Below are 5481 nucleotides of genomic sequence, written 5' to 3'. Positions count from 1 at the left end.
CGAGCGAGTGTAAGCTGCAGCCCCCGAGGGGGTTAAGATTTCCAGTAGCGACTATGTACTGGGAAAGTCCTACTATGGTAGAAAAGAATCCGTACCCCCCACTTCATTTGCTTATTTTTAAATTGTTCAATTTAAATGCTCGAATTGCTTGGATTTTAAAAAAAAAATTTTAAATGTTTAAGCTGTAGATGGACATAATACCATTATTTTATTTATTTATTTTTATGTGGTGCTGAAGTTCAAACCCTGGGCCTCACACGTGCTGGGCAAGCGCTCAACCACTGAGCTACACCCAGCCCGTTGATTGGATTTTATAAAGGGCAAGAGAATTTTTCTACTCAACACTCCCACTTCTCTGTTAAAAAAAAAAAACAAAAAAAAAAAACCTAAATATTTGGTTAACATTCATGTGTCCAATATTTTTGCTGACAAAAATAAACAACATAAAAGGTTCTACTAAATCATCCCATTAAACAGATGAGGAATGTGGGCTTGTCAAGATGAAGTCATTTGCCCTGGACACACCTCTGGTGAGCTCTATCTTGCTCCAAGTCTGGCCGACTGCATCCAAAACCCACCTCCCCAGTGTCTAACCTGAAGCTTCCTCACCTAATTTGCATTTTCAATATCTGGGAAACAAAACTTTCAGGTCAGGAAAATCGCCTAAGACTGGTACATTCTTAATGATTAGCACAATTATTTATGGGTAAAATAGAGTAATGTACACAGGAAACTTGGAAAAAAATTTTTACAGGAATTCCCAAGTCCCCCATCCTCTTCTCCTGTCTACCACAACCCCAATTACAACCTCTGCCTTTTCCTTTTCTTTTTCCTTTTCTTATGGCCTTTATTCCACTGGTTTGTAGTTTCTTTTGTGTCTGGTTTTACTGTTTTACAGCACAATGCCCAACATAGAACGTAATTGCAAATATTCAGCTGTGCAAAAGAGGAGAGGGTGCTTAAGTACAAATGGGAGACATTATTATTATTATTATTTTGTCTTAAATACTTAAAACAAAATTCAGGTTCTTACCCTCTGAAATTTAGGAGTGCTGAGTAGAGCTGCCTGTAGATTCATAGTGATGTAATGATTCTCCTTCAGTAATCAATACATGCAATTGGGATAATAATGGTTGAACATGATCACCAAGGAGTCTCCTTTCTGGAGTCTTTCTGAACTGTCTACAGACATGATATGACCAGGACAAAGACCACTGAGAAATTCTGAAGATCAATGGTCAGTAACAGTTAAGTATTCTACATGATTCTCTCAGTTCCTATGGGTTCCTATAGTCTCAACCCTCCATTCCAGCTTCTTCCTGGTCTTCCCAGGTTTTTTTTTTTTTTTTTTTTTTTTGTACCCAGTGGTGTTGGGGATTAGACCCAGGGCCTTATACTTACTAGTTAGGTGAGTGCTCAACCACTGAACATCACCTCCAGCCCTATCTGGTCTTAATTTGCTCTTTTGTAAAACTTTAGTACCAACTGTTGCCTGCTTAATCAAAGTGTATTGAAAGAATCACCAATGAAGTGAACAAATTATGAATTCGAAGAGGTTAATGTGCTTGCATTAAAAAAAAAAAAAAGTGATTCCAGTCACTCCAAGACTGATATTAAAAAGATAAAAATTAGGAACTGGGATCCAGCTCAGTGGTAGAGAGCTCAGTGGTAGAATGCTATCTTCTCATCCTTCACAGCATACAAAAAGTTCAGGGTCCAATCTCTAGCACTGCAAAAAGGAGAAAAAAAATAAAAAATAAAGATTAAAAAAATTTTAAATATAGAGGTATGCCTGCCCAGTTTCTATATTTTTTAAAATTTTTATCTTTATTTTGATGGATACCTGTAGTCCCATGTACTTGAGAGACTACAAGTCTTAGGCTGAAGGTTCACTTGAGCCTAAGACGTCCCCAGGCATTCCAGACCAGCCTGAGCAACATAGTGAGTTGTTGTCTCAAAGGTAAACAAAAAACAGGATTTTTGAAGGGTTTCAAATAGTGGTAAAGAGAAGGTCATTTTCCTGGCTTAACAATGGAGTGAAGCCAAGAAAGCAGTTGGGCAGCTTTTTAGCAAGACTATGTTGTGGACTAAGAATTGGCTCCTCCACCACATGAGTGGAACCCAGGGGAGATCCCTCAGGGTGCAGTCTTCCAGTGTGGACTGGCAATTGCTAGGCCCTGGAGGTGTGCTGATTTAGGATCTCCAGACAAATTGGCATTCAGTGAAGAGCCTAGAGCCTAGCTATGCCCCACCTCCAGATGTTCCACCTACTAGATTACCTCACTCACTCCAGCAATCCACCCACTGGGTGGGGCATTGCAACCCCACCTAACACTGCTAAGAAGAGACCATGAGAATCTTTTGAACTCCAACCAAAATAATACTTTAACTTTTCATCAAGACTTTTTATTTCCCCCTTCTTTTTCTTTTTTCTCTGTTTAATTGTGACCTTAATAGTTCATGGACATTTATACATATTCATATAGGTATTTTTGTCATTTCTGAGGCCAGTTAATTTTCATGGACTGGTTTTTTGGGGACTGGGACATTTGATTAGTCTATTTAAGTTTTCTTTTGTATTTGTTTATTTTAATTTTTAATTTTTTAATATTTTCTTTACATATATATTTTTCTCACCTGTTTCCCTTAATTCTCTTTCTCTTTTCTTCAGCTGACAGCCAATCTCTATTATCTCTTTTACTCTTCCTTTAATTTTTTACTTCTATCTTCTCATCCCTCATAATCATCATGTTATATAACTTCTGTTCTCTTCCTGTCCACCATTTGAAATTGTAAACCCTTTTGCAAACTTACTGCTTTTATTGTAGGCAATAAGTGATCATATCCTTTTGGTTTGGTGTATGTTGTAGCAGGAACTAATTGGTTTAAGGCTGTATGTTGTTTGCATTGGTGGTTGTTATTATTTGTCTCACCCTAAATAGTGAGGTACTAGGAACCTTCAGGGACACTTAAGTTCACAGGGTAAAAACTCTGCTGCCTCAGACCCATACTGTTATATGGGTAGACACATACACAACATGAACAAGGGAACAAATCACCCCAAACAAACCAAGATACTCCAATACAGAATCCATTGACAGGACAGTGGAAGAAATGTCAGAGAAGGAGTTTAGTACGTACATAAACTGATCTGTGAATTATAGCATGATATAAGAAATGAAATCAGAGGGAAAATATAGGAAGTGAAAGATCACTTCAATAAAGATAGAGATTCTGAAAAAAAAATTAAGCAGAAATCCTCAAAATGAAGGAATCGATAAACCAAATTAAAAATTCAATGGAAGCTGGGCGCAGTTGCGCACAGCTGTAATCCGAGTAGCTTGGCAAGTTGAGGCAGGAGAACTGCAAGTTCAAGGCCACCCTCAGCAACAGCAAGATCCTAAGTAACTCAATGAGGCCATGTGTCTAAATAAATTATGAAAACAGGGCTGGGGTGTGGCTCAGTAGACAAGTACCCGAGTTCAATCCCGGGTACCAAAATAAAAAACTCAATGGAAGACATCACCAACAGACTAGATCACTTGAAAGACAGAGTTTCAGGCAATAAAGACAAAATATATAATCTTGAAAATAAAGTTCACCATGGAGAAAAGATGTTAAGAGACCATGAACAGAATTCGCCCAAAATTTGGGATAACCTGAAAAGACCAAATTTAAGATTTATCAGGATAGATGAAGGCTCAGAGATATAAACCAAAGAAATGCACAATCTTCTCAATGAAATAATATCAGAAACTTTCACAAACCTAAAGAATGAACGGGAAAATCAAATACAGAAGGCTTATAAAACCTCAAATATACAAAATTGCAACAGATCCATACCAAGGCACATTACCATGAAAATGACTAACATACAGAATAAGGATAGAATTTTAAAAGTTGCCAGAGAAAAACAATGGGTTACATTTAAAGTAAAACCAATCTGGATCTCAGCTGATTTCTCAACCCAGACCCTCAAAGCTAGGAGGTCTTGAAAGAAAATGGAGTTCAGCCAAGAATACTATACCCAGCAAAATTAAGCTTCAGAATTGATGATGAAATAAAAACCTTCCATGATAAACAAGAGTTAAAATAATTCACAACTAGAAAGCCTCCATTACAAAACATACTCTCTAGTTCATGAAGAAGAATTGAAAAATAAAAGTGAAAATCAGAAAAGGGAGGAACTACACTAGAAGAAGAGTGAATCAAAGGAGAAACTAATTCAAATTAAAAACCAAACATATCAAAATGGCAGGGAATAACCATCATTTCTCAATAATAACACTGAATGTAAGTGGCCCCAATTCATCAATCAAAATACACAGACTGTCAGATTGGATTAAAAAACAAGACTCAACAATACACTGTCTCCAACAGACTCACCTCTTAGACAAAGACATCCACAGACTGAAGGTAAAAGGAAGGGAAAAAACATATCATTCACTTTGATCTCATGAACATGCAGGGCTTGCTATCCTCATATTGGATAAAGTGAACTTCAAGCCAAAGTTAATCAGAAGGGACAAATAACGACATTTCAAAGACATAACAATCATAAATATTTATGCCCCAAACAATGCCCCAAACATCTGTGTACATCAAACAAACCCTTTTCAATTTCAAAATCAAATAGACCTAATAATACTGGATGATTTTACACACCTCTCCCACCACTGGATAGAGCCTCCAAACAGAAACTAAGGAAGCTATAGAACTAAAAATACAATTAATAATTTAGATTTGGGGCTTGGGTTGTGGCTCAGTGATAATGTGTTCACCTAGCACATGTGAGGCACTGGGTTTGCTCCTCAGTATCACATAAAAATAAATAAGTAAAATAAAGGCACTGTGTCCATCTACAACTAAAAATATTTTTAAAATAATAATTGAGGCTTAATGGACATATATAGAATATTTCATCCATCAATGATTGAATACACTTTCTTCTCAGTAGCACATGGATCCTTCTCTAAAATAGACCACATCTTAGGTCACAAAGCAACTCTTACCAAAAAAAAAAAAAAAAAAAAAACTTATATTCTATCAGAGCATACTGAACTTAGAAATCAGTGATAAAATACAAAATGAAAGCTACCCAAACACCTGGAGATTAAATAATACCCTTTTGAGTGACCAATGGATAGCAGAAGCAATTAGAGATGAAATTAAAAAAAAAAAGGTAAATAAGAATAGTGACACAACATATCAAAATCTCTAAGAAACTAAGAAGCCAATTTTCAGAAAAGAGTTCATTGCATTAAGCTCATCATTAAAGGAATAGAAAGTCAACAAATAAATAACGTAACATTACATTTCATAGGCCTAGAAAAAGAACAAACCAATGACAAAAGCAGAATACAGGAAATATTAAAATCAGAGCCAAAATTAATGAAATTGAAACCAAAAAACTATTCGAAATATGGACAAAACGAAGAGTTGAATCTTTGAAAAAATAAACTGATAAACCCTTATCCAAAT

The sequence above is a fragment of the Sciurus vulgaris genome (assembly GCF_902686455.1).
Source record: "Sciurus vulgaris genome assembly, chromosome: 9".
Lineage (NCBI taxonomy): Eukaryota > Metazoa > Chordata > Mammalia > Rodentia > Sciuridae > Sciurus > Sciurus vulgaris.
This window is presented reverse-complemented; position numbering follows the sequence as displayed.